Source organism: Tachysurus vachellii, chromosome 2 (genome assembly GCF_030014155.1).
Source record: "Tachysurus vachellii isolate PV-2020 chromosome 2, HZAU_Pvac_v1, whole genome shotgun sequence".
Taxonomy (NCBI): domain Eukaryota; kingdom Metazoa; phylum Chordata; class Actinopteri; order Siluriformes; family Bagridae; genus Tachysurus; species Tachysurus vachellii.
Window position 1 is genome coordinate 31,291,548 of NC_083461.1, and position 18,102 is coordinate 31,309,649.

General features: G+C 40.7%; 1 protein-coding gene across 8 annotated transcripts in view; it reads left to right on the plus strand.

Moving 5' to 3' along the window:
* Positions 1-349: 349 nt before the first annotated feature.
* Positions 350-18,102, plus strand: part of LOC132841763 (adhesion G protein-coupled receptor L3-like) — a 276,039-nt gene continuing 258,286 nt past the window's right edge. For all 8 annotated transcript variants that reach the window (XM_060864273.1, XM_060864276.1, XM_060864278.1 and 5 more), the window contains exon 1: positions 350-584. The gene's annotated coding sequence lies outside the window, so the exon portion shown is untranslated. The remainder of the gene's footprint in view (positions 585-18,102) is intronic.

An 18,102-nucleotide genomic window follows, 5' to 3' on the forward strand; every position in this document is an offset into this window, starting at 1 on the left:
TATTTGCACACAGTGACTGGTTTAGAGTTGAAACTCTGAATCTCATGGAAGAGACTGGTGATCAGAGCTGAGCACACACACACACACACACACACACACACACACACACACACACACACAAAGAACAAAAGGAATAAGTAATTGCAACATTGATCATTATCTTAAAAAAACCTAATACGACTGTATTAGAGTATTGTGTATTTTTTTTTTAAATCTCCACTGCCTGAAATCTGAATAGAAAAACACACAAGATTTCGCAAAATATGCGTCTTGTTGTGATTGGAATGCGTTTGCAAACATCTGGCAACCCGACAGCACAGCCCTGCAGTCCGGTCTCGCTGAGACTACACTGATCTGCGCGTGTTTCCATACAGCCGCGCGCGCACTGACGCGAGTTTCCTGGAGCTGCTTTAATCACGGCGTGATTTTCAAATTTTTTTTTGTCCTCCCCTTTCCTTTTTGTGTGCACCCAAGAGCTCAAGCAAAGGAAGAAACCTGAGTACACGGACGAAGGCTCCCGGATTGTTCTTCATTCAGCCTGCGGGAGGGAGAGCGCGCGATGCGGCCGCGCCGCCGGAGACACGGTGAGCGCCTGTGAGATAGAGAGAGAGAGAGACACAAACACACACACACACACACACCAGGACACTTGTTTTTTATGCATCTTTGTAAACTCAAAAAGCTCAGTTTCTACCCACTGGACTTGATCTTGCGCGGCGTTTAGACACAAACCCAAAGGCGCAGCGACGCGTTCCGGTTTCCTTCCATTACCGGCGCTCACCTGCGTGCTGCATTTGCGCGCTCCTTTCCAAATAAAAACGCAACAATATTATTACCTCTAGAAACAAACCGAAACAAAACAATCACGGATTTCTTTCGTGCAGTATGCATTTTGAACACATGCACACTTTTTTCTCCCTTTTTTTTCTTTCTCCCTAATGATTGATATTTTGGGAACGATTTTGATTCGGTGCGCGCGAGCGCTCTAATTAACGGCTATATAATAATATTAATACTTGAAAGAAAGAAAGAAAGAAAGAAAGAAAGAAAGAAAGAAAGAAAAGAAACCTTCAAGGAGTGAAGAGAAACATCACTGGACAGACTGGAAGGATTATCGCAGTGCAGCGATTCAAGTGTGTGTTATTTTTTTTTGTTTGTTTTGTGCAAACGGAGAACATCACCGTGAGTCCATCCATCTGTACAGTCTATATATTTATATATATAGACAGAGAAATAGATATAAGGTAGGTAGGATAACTCAAAAGCTTTGTAAGGATTAAACTTGCTCTGTTAAATATCTATTGCTCAAATGCATTGTGCATGTAAAGCTGATTGGTTAGTTAGGAGCAGTAGATTTTTTTTTTTGCTTATGGAATCAATGAGGATCAATGGTTCATAGTGAATAAGATGAATGATATGAATGCTGATGAATGACATGGGTGATGCAGGTGGAAACGGTTTACCGGATACATGTAGGCATGTACAAGCATCTGGGATGAAATGCCGCATCTTGTTTTTTTTTTTTTCTAATGGTCATGTTGTTACCTGGGATTCGGACTAAAACCCATGAATCAAGGTGAAAATGGGATGCATTAAGGTTTTCTGTGCGTCCCTCTCTCTGTGTTTTTTATTATGCATGACAGTGTGTCAGCTCGAGCGCAGCTGCTCCATACACAGATCAGTGATGATCACACTCTCATTCTCATAGACTCATTCGTTATCATTTCAGAAGCCTGATGAAATGACTCGCAAAGTGTATTCGTCAGTCAAACGTTCATTCCTTCGTTTAGAGTAATGCCTTTGACCCGATCAGATCAGGGTCGATGTCGATCCCGGAGAATATTAAGTGTGAGGTGGGAATACGCAGGTCCAAATCCAAATGAAAGCAAAGGTTGAGTCTGAAATCAAACTCAGCTCATGATGTACAGATTGAACAGATCAAAATGACTCGGTGCTAAAATCACAAACGAGGATCGTGTCGAGGATCCAGAACATGGGTTCCTCGGTTGTAGCGTTTGTGAATCAGAAATTCAAGCTCTGGATCTTCAATATGTGAAAAAAAGGTCACACTTTCTCACATAAATCAATGCCTGATTCAGTCCCTAATGCTTTAAGAGTTTGTTTGATGATGTCAGAGATACAAAAGTTTAAGGCAAGACATTAAAATGCATTCATTTTGACCATTTCGGATAAGCTGCATCTATAACATTGCTTTTAAACGTTGGAATATAAAAACAGTTTTGTTCCATTGAATTTATCATCTCACTGATGGAGGCTTTAATCTCAGCACTGTTACAGTACATAATGACGCCGTTTCATGGCCCTGGTTGTGTCTTCGTATTATACACATCAATTTCCTTCAACACTCACTGAAGTGGAAACACATTCAGCACGTCGGTTTTGTTTGTTTGTTTGTTTGTTTGTTTGTTTGTAAAAACAATTCTATATAAATGCGAAAAAATAAACCCCACAGTTTTCAGACATTTTCCATGCTGACAGTGTTGGCGTTTCTAACTCTGGGTTAATTATTATAAACAAAAACAAAACAAAACAAAAATACAAAAATCGAAATACAAAAGATCCCACAGACATTGGGTTTAAATCTCAATATAGATCCCGATCCTGATTTTTTATTTATTTATTTATTTTTTTTCTCCAATCAAATTTTTTTACTTTTATATCAAACAAACAAACAAAAAAAAAAATACAAATGTTACAACTCATTCCTACTTTTTGAGATTTCCCAAAAAGTAAATAAAATACGAAAGAAAATACGGAAAAAAATTTAGAATAAAATTCTAAAAAAAAAAATAATAATTCTCCAAACTTTCTAAAGACAATAGTATTTTCTAGATTAATCAATAACAAAATTATTTTCAAAATTTCTGTAATTTTTTTTCTAACAACAGTGAAATTTGATTATATTTGTGACTGTGTTATTTTCAGTCCCATATTCTAGGTATACCGAATATATATTTAATTACACGATGCTTCATTTATATATATTGTACATTCTCCCAAATATGAAAATAATTCTGCAAAAAAGACTGCTATATATATATATATTAATATTATATTAATAAAATATTAATATATTATATATACACTATAGATTAATAATCTATAGTGTGTTGCTCTGGAAGAAACCTGCATTTCAGAACAGTATATGTAAATGTGTGTGTGTGTACATGTGCTAGCATGGTCACTGTGTAGCTAGTTCTAAACAGAAAAAAGACGTCTTGAAGTATTGATCAGAACAACCCTGTACCAGCGTTTATTTACACCACTTTTGTCGCTTTGCTGTTTCCTTGGTTTGGTCTCGAGTGTGTGTGTTTGTGAAGAAAGGTAATTGTGAGATTTTTTTTGTCTCTAATTGCTTGTCAGTGTTTGTTGTGTCCCAAGAATTTGTCTGACATTTCTCATTACCAGTATCCATGCGATAGACAATAATATCTTTAGGTGGTTGTGTGTGTGTGTGTGTGTGTGTGCCCTTGGATTGCATGGAGAGCTGTTGACCTCGGCCCTTCTGCATTGAGTGAATGACTGTTGGAGTGTTTAGCTGTTAATGCCTCTCTAAATGACCAGAGAACCTCGGCAGTTAACTCGGCAGTTAGCGCTGCATTAACCGAGACCTCGGTGCAGGGTCCTGGGAAGGAGGTGTTCCTTTTTTTGAGACATTTTCAGAAAAAAAAGAGCAAAACGATTGAGGTGTGCTGGGATGAGTAGAGGAAGTGACACAGTTCCACTCCTCTTCCTGCAGATCTGTATAACTGAATAAGAATGAACTGATGATATGTTTTAAAACAAACACCGATGCTACCAAGTAAAGATATGAATCTGAGGTGTACTTTTTTTCTTCTGGGCATCTAGTTAAGATGAGACATGTGCATCAGGACTGGGGAAAAAAGCTGTATGAGCATGCTCACAGGACGAGCAATGATAACTGCTCCGGTGTTTAGTTATTCATCCTTAGTAACTGCCTGGTCAGTGATATTCATTCATTCATTTTCTACCACTTATCCGAACTACCTCGGGTCATCTCAGGCGTCATCGGGCATCAAGGCAGGATACACCCTGGACGGAGTGCCAACCCATTGCAGGGCACACACACACTCTCATTAACTCACGCAATCACACACTACGGACAATTTTCCAAAGATGCCAGTCAACCTACCATGCATGTCTTTGGACCGGGGGAGGAAACCGGAGTACCCGGAGGAAACCCCCGAGGCACTGGGAGAACATGCAAACTCCACACACACGAGGCGGAGGCGGGAATCGAACCCCCAACCATGGAGGTGTGAGGCGAACATGCTAACCACTAAGCCATCGCGCCCCCAGTCAGGGATATAATGCTTTAAATTAGGCTAATATATAGTGTGTTAGAACAAACAAAAATAATAACATTTCAAGCACACATTTCTGTTTGAGATCAGTTATGAATTTGTGTTGCAGTGTTGTAGCTGAGGTTGAGGACGTTTCAGAGTTGGACTTGCTGACAGCGCTAGCATTTCTTCATTTCAACTAAAAAAAACACGAAACAAACAGACAAACAAAAAAAAACACAACCCCAAACACATTGGGTTTAATTCAGATTCCAGGTCCACATCCTGATATCTGGTCCATTAAACAGCTAAAGTTAGCATCATTGCACTAAACACTATCTGCACAGTCACTCGATCTACTATAACAACTTCTCATATGCTTAATAAATCCGACTCGGTTAGGATTTTTTCCCCCGATCAGCCATGTCATACTTCTTTTTCTGCATCCCTGCAGTTTTTCGTGTGAAAAATTGATCTCCTTGGCTGGCACTTTGACCCCATCTGGTTGCAGATTAAATCAGTGGGATGCATTAATCAATGATTATTGGGTTGAGGAAGGGCTTATCTGTGCCAAAGGTGTTTGAAGATCAGGAAGCGGCATACTGTGATCAAAGTACGATGAACAGATTGTGCTCGATGGATTGACAAGAATCTCTCTTTCTCTCTCTCTCTCTCTCTCTCTCTCTCTCTCTCTCTCTCTCTCTCTCTCTCTAATAATAATAAAAATAATAATAAAAACTTGTACACAAATAGCCTTTATTTGAGTTTTTGTGTGTGTTGCGTGTTTGTGTGAGTCCATGTGCCTAGCTGCTCTAAGCACTGCATTTTTTCTGTCAATCTACCACATATATGAGCTGATGGTTCTCTTAGCGGAAGGCCTTGCTACAGGGCAGCTGAGATATTGGTTTTTCTTTATCTGTTCCTTCTTTTTATTCTTTTTTTTTTGTTGGTGAATTGTTGTCAGCTGAAATCGTAGCCTGTAAAATGCACCTAGTCTCTCTTGCTTTCCCTAACATGGCAGTCAGGGTTGCCAGATATCGTAGGATGAATTCTCAAGTTTTTTCCATGTTTTTAGAGTGTTTACACACACACACACACACACACACACACACACACCAGCATAACTCCTCCTACACTGCACACACACACACTCGCATGATTTAACTCTCCTTACTTCAGCCGGTGTTTGGTTTCTCTACTAATGAGGCCGATTTCTAACCGTGCAGGATAATTCGAAGCCCACAGCTGCCGAGCTCTGTGATTCGTTAAGCCCATTCTGACTACTTCCATATGGAACAAAGTCATTGGCTTTCATGCTGTTGCTCTCGGAAGACCTCTTCATCCGTTCAAGTAGATCTCTTACACCCACTGGATTTCTGAACGGTGTTACGGACTAAAATGAGGCATATCGCTTTTCCATTAGCTTTGTTGAATTTTAGGTCTTAGTGCAATTACTGTAGACTTTCAGAATTGTCACCACGTACAACACGATGGTGATAAAATCAGGGTAACATGCTGTGTGATCACTGGTTTTCCATGTCAGATTATATATCCAAGATCCTTAAAGGATTCCACCGTAACTATATCTTCAAGTTTTTTTTTTTGTGTAATATTGTGTCGTCCTCCTGGTAGCTTTTAGGTGGGAATTTTGGCAGTGGTCTTGCTGTGATTTTAAGAAGACTGTCAGCGCCACTAAATCTTCGTTCAAAGATTTCCAACTCGTTGTGAATTTGGTCTGCAGCAGCAACATCCAAGTCGAGAATAAAGTACAATGTGAAGCCAGCTTCAGTGTGGGGAACTTTAGTTTGTCCCAAAGCTGAGTTAGAAAATCTCTTTGTGTTATTTTACTAATTCAGCATGAAGCGTGTTCTCAAAATAACAGAGCTTTCGCCTCAGGGGCCGGAGAAATCGGTCAGTCTTTCTCCTGAGAAACTTGATTTAATAAAGCAGCAGGTCTCAATATGTTGTAATGAGACCAAAATCCAGTTGTCTGGACTTCCAGAGTCAAAAGAAGACCTGGTCCTGGATCAGTTCTTTGGGTTCTATGAGGAACACGCAATACTTGTTAGGTCAATTTAGGCCTGGATTGAGTTCAGCGATAAAGTTAATAAGCTGAAGCTCATTACAGCTTTTGGTATAAATATAAATATAAAATGAACTTTGCACAAATCCTGATTGCAGATATAAGACGAAAAAAATCCGTCCTTTCACATGATGTTGCTTGGCTACAGACTTTTCCAGAACAAGCATTGAACCATTTTCCTTGCAAGCCCCTGTCTATTGGTGAAATAAAACCAAATTAACTAAACAAACCAGCCAGGCTTTGTATGGAACATGGCTTCCTTTGTTTTGTTTTTTAAAGCAAGCCGTCCCAAAACAACGGGAAGCGTGCGGATTGTCAGTTTCTGGTTTAATCGTTCTGCAGCGTGACCCCCTTGTTCTTAAATCAATCTCAAATGAACAAGTCCTGCCTCCCAGCTGGAGCGAGCATGGCTGTTAGACAGAGAAACATTCAGATATTGTCTCGCAGCATAGCTCTGTCAGATACAGTTTAGAAGAATTGAACAAGTGAAGTCTAACTTCCCAAAATAAACATCTCCCTTTAGGGGGGAATTGAACTTGTTCTCCTCACGTCCTCGCCACGCGCCGATATAAGAGCGAACACCTGGTAGGAAGAACAAATCTTGTGATTAGAAGCAGTGAAGTGACATTTAATTGTAAAGCTCACCAATCTTGTGTTCCCACCCACAAAGACGCACTAGCGTTCAATTAAGCCGTTCGGAATCATCCATTAAGTCAAATTAGCACAAGGCTATAATTAGCCACAGCGAGGATCGCGGTGAAGGTGAACAGAAAGACGGATATAACCCCGTATCAGACACAGAAGACTGCTTCTCAGTTATCCGCTAGTTCGTTTCGAACGAGGATTAAGTTGCTGTTAAGATATTAAGAAAGCACCAGGGATCTGTGAAGACTAGGAAACTAAGAACTTTCTTTACAACAGTCATGAAAATTGTTTTGTTTATGAGGCTTAACAGGTAATTTTGCTGTAAAGGAGGCCTGATGTTTGACATCTTGGCAAACGGTGTCAGCTGCTCTGGCATATGCTTTAGCTATTTGTTAGCACCGCCATCCACATACATTCCGTTCAGTTAACAAAATGAATTCCTTGCCCAAGCCAGGAAAACGATTACAAAAGGGAGGCGGCACCTACAGCACCTGGTGCAGCAAATTGGGAAGTCTGTTTGTGTTTGTTTGTGCACAAACAAATACACATTTTTAATGTTAGCACAAAGCCAGGCTTGTAGAGGTTGCATTGGTCACAAGTTGACTCCTCGCTCGACTATGAAAAAAAGAAAAGTGTAAAATATGATTATATCAGCATATTTGCATTAGCCTACTGGAGTACACAGTATCAGTAACTACTGCTGATGTATACCATCTGCATGAGCCTACACAGTAATTCATCTTGTCCTCGTTGTTTCTGCCTGTATCCGACTCTCTCAGCCTCTCAGCCTCTCAGCCAGGTATCAGGTCGATCAGCAAGGTGACATCACTGAGCCCCCAAGGCCTGTATGTGACAGGAAATATACTGTAGAGAGCGTGTGCGTGTGATAAGTCAAAGCGTCTATTTTGCCGGGAATGTAATCACCGCACCACATTTCTTTAATACATTTCTTTAATTCCTGCTTTGGCAGAGGAGTAGAGCTCCATAGCAGAAGCAGCTGCGTCTTGTCTCAGACAGTAGTCTCGAGAGGAGATGAATTTTAGATTGACGCTTGGCAAACACGCATAAACTTTCACAACTTAAATAACCTCTGAGTTGAGCTGTATTTTCCCCAAGTCAAGGCAGGATTGTTTTTGTTAAGTATACAACAGAAAGATAAAGAAACCTAACAATCCAGGAGCATTTTAATAATTACCCCAAGGACAATTAAGATGAGCTTAGAGTTTTGTGTTTATGTTGGCATCAAGGACTGTTTTTTTTAAATGTGGACTATTCAGCCAAGGCTAATGTAGCTTTTTTGTGCTACTCTGAAGGTCAGAAAGGCATTGTGATTTTTTTTCTTTCTTTTTTTTTTTTTTTTTTTTGAGATTTTGTTTTGGTTTTATGTTGAGTGCTTTAGGCACCACACTTCCTTCTCAACAAAAGAACTTAAAAAGATAGTTCAGCCTATAAGAGGTTCAACCAAAGCCAAAAAAAACCAAAGCAGCAGGAAGTCCTTGAATCATTTCTCTCTGGTGCGTCACGCTGTCATCTTTTCTGTCCGTTCTTGAACAGAGGGTAGGATGGAGAGATGTGGCAGGGAGTAATGCAGAAAATTCCATGGTGTGGAGGCTCATGGATGAAAAGAAAGGCTTCCTTTCTAACCCTGCTTTTGTGTGAGGTGCGAACTCCGGCGCTGGCGCTCCATAATGAAGAGGATTAAGCGAATCAATTCTAGCTCCTCTCTCTCATCACCGTCCGCCCCCAATTACGCCAAGTTGTGCTGTTCGGCCCAATGCTGAGCTGCCAAATGGGGATTTACCCCACAGCTGGGGGGTGTTAGTGCAAAAGGCAGACGACTGAAATCATGGAGATGTCTGGGCTTGAGCCCGGGCCCGGTGGGCATGCTCCAGCCACAGCTAAGCAAACTGTGACTCAGTGTCTCATTTCATAAACTTTTGAGAATATTGGAAGAGTTTGAAAGACATCAAGGTGCCCATCTGGGCTGTTCTGGGACCAGCTTTGTGGTTTCTCTTCAATGCACAATTGCCTTTGTGTTGTTAGGTAGTTATTTCACAATCCTCATTCCGCTAAGCTGAGGTTTAGCACATTTATTTATTTATTTTTTTTTTAGCAGTTTCGAACACCTACTCTTGCAACACTTCATAAGAGAGTATGTTATGTTTCATCAGCAAGCATGGAATAAAACTGTCCACTTTAACTTTAAGAGGAAAATTGTCTGAAGTGGCAGACGAGGTTATATTCTTTATTTAAATATAACCTCATCATTTTTAATATAAAAAAAGAATTTTATATTTAAAAATGTGTTGTTGTCAGATTCTGAAAGATCCTGACGCTTGTAGCCATAAAATTATATAAAGCTCAGCAGACAGAGGATCATGTTTCCCATGGACTGACATTAACTCACACCTGACAAGTTGAATCAGGAAGACTGGATTAAATGTAGTGTGTTAGATAGCAGTGAAATGGCTTCCCCTAGACTGGGATTGGGAACCACTGGGTTCAGATGTGTTAGCCATCTGGCTATCTCTGCAGGCTCAGACTTGATCCGATCTGGGAGACTTTCCACCATCCAGAAGGCGTATCTGGGTGAGACACTGCCCATCTGGGCTGCTTTTGGGGGCCATTTTTCTGTGTTTTCTGGCAAGGATATGGCAAGTCTGTCAAGAAAAAAGGTAAATAAACCTACACTGTACCTTCTCAGCATAATTTCCCTTGTAGCATTTGTTTTAAATGGAAATAAAGTTAGTGTACCTTAGAATGATTTGAGGTACAAAACTGGACCTCAGGTACCATTAGCTTTAAGAGTACACAACAGTCATCTTCTGTGGATGCTGTAATACCCAACAATGACAATTCATTTTGGTGTCAATGAAATATAAAGTTTTAGACCTTTTATTCCACCAGTGAGAAGAAAAGATACTTTGTCAGGATGATATGAAGGATATTGATTAGATGACTCGATTCGATCAGATCAAAGGGCTTGTCTCCATGGTAACAATGGAGTCATCATGTTCTTCCTGAGCTACAGCAGAAAAGCCGATGGGTTTAACTCTTGTAATTTATGCATCCAATCTGAATAAGAGCTCGAGATGGCATGATGCACAAGCAGTTTGCCAAAAATGAACACCTCCGACACACACAAACACACTGACACACACACGTTGTTCGCCGATCCACTTCTCAAACCCATGTGTTCAGTCAGAGAGACACACAGACTCTCCCTAACGTGCCCCACATTTCCCCTGTCTTCCCACATCGTTAGCGTAGCCCTCAGGGTCAAACCACTTATGCTCTGCCACTACACACAAGCACAAATGCAGACGCAATGAGATATAATACTTCAAAGTAACTCGAGCCGTGCCAATGTTTTCCTTCTTATTTAACTCATGCAACATTTTTTTCTTTGTTATCACTAAAGTTAAATCTGCCAATTGAATCAACCTGGACATTATGTCTCTTTGTTTAGAGATGCGTACACAGGTCTAGGAGCCTGTTTGATGAGCCTGTTGTTTTCTCTTAATGCATTTTAAGTGAAGAGTCCAGGAGCGGTGTTTGCACATGCTTTAGTTCATTCTTCAATGGGCTGACCTGAAAAACTGAGCACAGGAAATACACCACAGTGGGGGCCGCGTCCTCCCCAGAGCTGCACTGTCACTGGCTGAGCAAAATGCCATTTATCTTAGCTTGTCACTCCTTGACTTGTGGATTGCTAAACAGTATGACTCGTGGCATGAATAAAAGGTGGGAAACACAATAGCAAGCCTTTAACTGAGCCAGGATGGGTTTGAAAGTGATCGTATGCACACCTCAGATGGTTGAGGTTTGGCAAAAAAAGCAAAAACCACCCCTGAAATTTATTTGTTTATTATTGGCAAGATAAATACACTCAAAAACTGATATGAAAGAAAACATGCATTAAGTAAAAAAAAACCCACAAAAATCCATATTTGCTCAGTATAATGTCAGGTGTCACATTGCAGTAATCTTTATTAGCAAGAAATAATAGAAATAATGTTGTGAGAACATCAAAAAGAACAGAAAATGAATTCACCACCAACACTGTCACATCGTGGTGTATTTAAAGACACTAATCAAGGATTTAACAGCGAACAGTTGAACATCACAAGGTAACAAGATAGCAAACCAAAGACAGGGATAGAATACAAATGAAAACATGTGCATGGTGTTCATCACTATGGGAAATCCACAGGAAAGGGAAAACTGTGGCCGGAATGACATTTGAGGGTAATTTTAAATGTCTAACTATGATATTAAATAAATAATCACATAAATCATTCAGCCGCTTCAGTCCTCGGTGTTTTCCGGTAATCTCGGCACTGAGCCCTTGGAATTTATCATTGCGAAAAATGATTTATTTGCTTTTCTTTTTTTTTTTTTTTTTTTGGTTTGGCTTGTTTTTGCTTCCTACTACCTTATAAACATTTGTTTGCTTGTCATTTTCGTTACGACTTTCTCATGTAGTGTATTCCTCATGATGTGCTTTGTATTTTTTGTATTGTAATGCTTTTTGGCTGACTCAGACACCACATCAGATCATAAGACATAACATTCGATGGGGATTTTGTAGTCTAGAGGTTAAGATGCTCTGGCCTACTGATCAGAAGGTCAAATCCCAGGTCCACCAAGGTTCCACTTCTGGGCCCCTGAGCAAGGCCCCTAACCCTCAATTGTTTAACATGTAAATACACTGATAGAGATTTTTGTCTTTTTCATGATAACTTACGCAGCAGAACTGTGAAAGGAGAGCTGGTGTTTGTGCGGGTGGAAGAGAAACTGTGTGTGGGAGAGGCCTGGGACACAATGCTTCATTGATACTGCAGAAAAACAGCGATGCCTTAGCCAACGGTTCATTTAACATAGTTCATCACTCCCCACCCGGCTGAGGAGTTGCTCACACCCAGCCAAGCCTCGCGATTACAAGCCGTGTAATAAACCAGTTGTAGGATCCCATGCCTGTATTACTTCCAGTGACATTTAGCAGCCCTGTAGTCACAACGAAATGTGCAGGAATGAAAATTTGGCACGTCTGTAGGTGGCCATGCCAGTTCAACTCCGCATAATGGACGGTAAGAGTTAGCAAGGCTGTGCTTGTGCCAATTTTAGAGTTTATTACGGATAGTTGATCTAAATTAGAGCATTTACTGACGGAAATTGAATTGGCTTATAGAGTTCAGGCTAAGTTGCTCGCATTACAGGCACAGTCCAGCTGCGGCATCGTTACCTTCTTGCTTCAGAGCCATTCTGGCACTGTACTATAGACCTTCTTTCGATCATCTTTGACAGTGACAGCTTTATTTATGCTTTAACCCCCCCCCCCCCTTTTTTGTTACCCTGTGCTGGGAAATGTGGTTTCCTAAGGCAGGGAGAGCAAAACGATTATACAGAGGCCTTAGTGAAGTTAATTTATGGCACATTTGGAAAGTGGGTTCAGGCATGAATATGTAATGCAAAAGTGCACCTGCAACAGAATGCTAATTACCGTGCATACACACACAGTAACATTGCTAACCCTCCCTTTTGCACCACTAATTGGACTTCATTCGCCACTGCAGTGTTTGGTGCTAAAGTTTGGGAATTTAAATGTCACAATGCTGCACGGTTCTCATACATCCGCAGTGCTAAACACGTTTTGTGACGCTGAGGATATCTAAATGTCACCAGGTTTATAATACCGCCTGGTCAACTCAAGGTCATAATTTGTGTTAAGAGCAAAAACACAACGTGTGTCGGCGCATGTTTTTATTTCCTTTTTATCTTTAATAAAACCTTCCATTTCCATTCTGTATTTCTGACTGGTGCATATACAACACACCAGAAAAGATTGAGCAAGAGCCAACATACTAAACACCTTGCTATAGCCTCAGCAATCACCGCTGCAGAGAGAGTAGTCTCAAACACACAATTCTCTCTAGTTACAATCTGGAGAGCAGAGAAGAGTGTTGAGGTCAGCTCTACTGCTCCCAAGAGCGCTTATCTTCAGCATGATAAATATTCCAGCCCATTTTGATTCTCTTATTTCATCATTTAGCCACTTAAACAAAGTGCATCTTCATAAATAAAGCATCACACTGCTCTGATATCATGCAGCAATTTTTAGCGACACTCTCATTGTGTTCACTGTCAGGAACTGTTTTATATTTCCACTGCACCAAACGGCACAGGATTACAGTTTATGCTTGGATTTTCATCTTTTACCGCTTATCCGAACTACGGGGAGCCTGTGCCTATCTCAGGTGTCATCGGGCTTCAAGGCAGGATACACCCTGGACGGAGTGCCAACCCATCGCAGGGCACACACACACTCTCATTCACTCACGCACTCACACACTAGGGAGAATTTTCCAGAGATGCCAATCAACCTACCATGCATGTCTTTGGACCGGGGGAGGAAACCGGAGTGCCCGGAGGAAACCCCCGAGGCACGGGGAGAACATGCAAACTCCACACACACAAGGCGGAGGCGGGAATCGAACCCCGACCCTGGAGGTGTGAGGCAAACGTGCTAACCACTAAGCCACCGTGCCCCCCTGCTTGGATTTTGTTAGAAGAAATATAAAACATTTAACTCCAGCAAAGGACCTTAGACCTTACGATACAAATTATTCTTTCTTTCTTTCTTTCTTTCTTTCTTTTTTTTTCTCCCTCTACTTCATTACTGACATTTAATCTGAGCTGCTTCTCCGCCCGCAGCATTTTCCCCGTCTCCCTCTTGGCTTAGTGACTTAGGCTCAATTGATTTTCCCCCAATCGATAGTGTGAAGTTGGAATTAACAGGAAAGTGAGCGGCATGTCCCGCAGGATCGGAGCAGTCACTGGGACTGATGGATCTGGCTACAGCAGCCGCTATGCACACAAGAGGAAGGTGTATCTGAATTCAATCCATCATCGGACACATACAGCCAATGATCTCTGAAGCAGCTCAAATCGGCAACCAATAATCTCCCTCACAAAATCCCCCGTCTCCTCCCGGCCAATAACACTATATCCCTCGTCGCCTTCCTGGCCTTCCAACGAGGCTTGGATTGATGGAGGAGCCTGGCAAGACAGTGTGTTAATACTATGACACACGTCTCTCTCACCTTGAACTAAATTGACTCTCTCTGAGCTTGCGTCTGGAATTTGCTGACGCTCAAGGTTTGTGTCCATTACAAGAAAACGAGTCGGTGTTGACGAAGAGCAGAGTCATTTTGTGGCATACCGCAAATGAATTTGGATGTCATATGGTCACTAAAGGTTACAAAAAAGGTAAGGACAGCTCTGATTGAACCAGGACATATTACACAGTTTGATATGTTAGAAAAGCATAGACAGACAGCCACTTGTTGGAACTGTTTAGAATAAATGTAAGTTTAAAATGGCAAAAGGTATGAACATAGTCCGCTGAGCTGAGGAGCCCATTTGTCTTTGCTAGTTTGCTTGTCAGCATGCTGACAGTCATAAATGCCCCATGAGCAGCTCTGATAAAACAGACACAGAGCTCTTACTCATCTCTCAATGTCCCTGAGCGCCAAAAGAGAGACATGCGAAATGGAGAGACAAAGGCAGAAAGAAAAATGCCAGACATAGTCCTGATGAACGGTGAATGCATTTCTGCCACAGACATCCCTAATGTTTCATTGTCCCAAACGTAATGGGGATTGTCATGTAACCACAGCGAAGTGGACTGTGTGTCAGGTAACCAGGGTGATGTGTCAGGTTGCTACAGGGATTCGGTCTCAGCGTTTCCTCCCCCGGCGATGAGCCATCCTTGCAGGGGTCCTCCGGCAACAGACGCTCATAATCACTCATAATGCTTTCAGGGTTGCAGGTCAATAATGAGCAGGTAAAATTCTCCCCTTGCAATGCGGGTATGACTCCTTTCAAGCAAGAGCAGTGCCTTTTTTTATTTCCCTTACAATCAGTGGAGCATTTCAGAGAAAGAGAGAGAAAGCTGCGAGTAGGCGTGTAGGGGTGGGTGAGACGGTGAGATTCTCTAATCATGTTTTGCACGGCTTAACTGCATGATTACTGTGGTCGAGACAGGAGAGGTGTATCACTGAGGCTTGCGCTGCACCTCGGGAGCGTGGCTCACAATGATCCACATGGTGTGCTGATGCTGATAACCAGTATCCGGTGACTGTATAATGTTTAAAACGTTCCAACAAAAAACTCTTTCTCCTGCTCCAGATCATTCCTCGCACTCCTGTCTTGTGTTATTGAGTGACTCGGTAGGGTGACTGGTGCCATATTGCATTCATTCATCACGGTCCTGACAGAATGTCAGCAGGGTGTTCGTCCTCTGTCTTGCAGGACCAAAATGCAAGGCTTTGCACTAAAACCCAGGAAATATTATGAGAAGATTTATTCCTGAGTGGTTGCAGGTGTGGGAGGACAAAGGGGGAAAAAACAAGCTCTAGAGGTAGATTCATATTGGCTAACCATGTATTAGGTTATCAAAGTTTCTTTAAGATCTTTGAGAAAGTCATAGTCCTTTTTTACAGTGTAACTGTAAAGATATTTATTTCTGTAAAGTTTCTTTGTGACACTGGAACCATTGTTAAGGAAAACTATATAAATACAGTTGGTTTGAATTGAGTGCTTAAAATTAACTAGCAATATGGCAATCAATATTGCCATAAATCATGTGAGGATGTATCTTAGAATCTGTTTTTTATCATATTTTGTATCATTAGTGTTTTTTTAACTATATTTTGTAATATTTTATTACTATTTAATCCTATTTGTTTCTTTCTACAGTACCTTTGAAAGTTTAGCTACAGATCCTGTGTGCTAAGCTACTGTATTCAGCTGGCTAGTCAGTTAGCTTGCATATTAGACAGTGAGAAACAAATTTGTGATGAACATGTTATATTTTGGTATATTAGTATAAATAAATAAATTGGAAAAAATATGAAAATAGAAATTAACATTCATGATGCATGGTATTAAAATCCTACAGTGTGTAATGTAAGTTAGTTTGGTAGCTTTAACTAGCTGACTAGCTGCTTCAGTGCATAAGGGTTTTTTATTTTTTATTTGAGACGATAAAGGTACAGAGGAATTTACAAGCAGTCCACTTCTTATTAATTTATTGGCCAATAAAGATCCATTAAAAATGTGCTTTTTGTTTTTTTAAGCCGCTTCTGCATTTCTACAGTTCAAAGAAAGCTACCAGTTAGCACTGACTAGCCTTTTCATTCTCAATGTCTCTTTTGCTTTAAATAAAATGTACTCCGTGTTCTTTGAGAAGTGGAATATTTTAACAACTTTTTTCCCCCAAATTGAACTTTGCGTAAATTTTTCTCAGGAATGTGTTCGACCTTGCACGAAGGAGTTGTGTAAAGAGTGTGAAGCGAGGGTGTTAGCGATGACAAGGTGGAGCAAAATGAGAGGTTGATCCGATTCGCTCCTTGTCATTCTTGTGTCAAAGTAGGCTTGAGATATGAGGAATGCTCCTTTCGTGAAGGAAATCGTGAAGTATTTCGGCTTCCTACTTAGCTTAGTGTCGATTAATCGGTAATACGTGTCAACTTTTTTTTTTTTGCCTGTTAACGTTAGCCATGCATGCGTAACAAGTGTCTGACATGCGACGATGGGTGTGAGCAGTGGTGGGAGTGTGAGTGCGATGAGATGAGATGAGAAAATGTCGCTGGATGATCCCGATTGCTCCTTGTCATTCCCACATTTAACTGCAGACAGTTGGAGCTCAGCAGGAGAGGAGCAGCGTCTCACCTCCTCCACATGCTAAATGTCAGGAAATAAAAGCGCTCCAGTGCTCCAACAGATCATCCTCTTATCGCTTAACTGCTGTTGCTTTCAAGTCTGCCCATCCTCTAAGAGCTCACACATGGAAAAGGCTGGAAAAGTTGATATTACCAGAGCAAAGATGCAGTACATTTATAAACGAGTGCAAAATAGGCCTGGGATATTAATATTAATGCAATATTCATATTAAATATACACGTTATACCAGGCTTCAGAGTTATTGCACGTATTGTGACAGCGGTGCTGACATTATATAAATAAAGGCTTAGCGCATGAGTCAGAAATGTGTAAATCAGATGCAACTCACAAGGAATCGAGCTAATGATATAAAGAAGAATTGGCAACACTCAGGTAATTAAAAGAAGAAAAGAGATACATACTGTAGAACGAAGCAACCATTCAGACAGTGGCTTTTATTCTTTTTAAGCGATTTAATGACACCGCCAAGGTTCATGTGCTCCCAAATAGGCTGCCTCAGAAAGAAAATCTTAGGTGTTTCTTACAGTATATAACATATACTCTGACTGGCCACTTTATTAGGAACACCTCCCTGAATCAGTTTGTGTTATTACCATCCAATTCTGTGGAAGCTGCACAATACCTAAACTCTAGCAGGGACTCTGACCTTGGCAAAAGTCGAAATCGTAAAATCTTGATGATTTTGAAGCATTGTGCTTCTTTAACTTGATTATTGGCTGATTAGATAAATCCATAAATAAGCGAGTGTGCAAGTATTCCTATTAAAGAGGCCTGTAAGCACATGTTTTAATCATTTAATGCCTTGAGGTGTTGTAGAGTTTAGGAGTTGTTGTTTTTTTTTTTTTTTTTTTAGAATTTTTTCAAAATCTGGCTTGCCTAACCATGCATGATGCCAGAAATCCGTTCCTAGAAAAACGTGTGATCGGGTCTAATCGTTAGGCAGCTTTCACTCTTGCCTGATTAATTAACTTTTAATATCTTCATTACATGCTTCATGCTACTCCTGAAATTATAATAATTGTACTTGTAGAGCTCAATATCAGTCACCCCACTGACACACTGTACAATTCATGGTACACTTTTAGAAATATTGGCCATGGCAATGCAAGCTATTTCTGGCTTATAAGAATAACTGTGTTTTTTTTTGTTTTTTGTTTTTTTTTTTCAAATGCAATAAGGTGACACTTATTGTAAAAAAAGCTAAATAATACAGTCAAAATACACATTATTTAGACACACATTTTAGTAAATGTGTAAAGCATAAGCAGACATTAGCCTGAGGCAGCATGTCTTCTGCTTCTG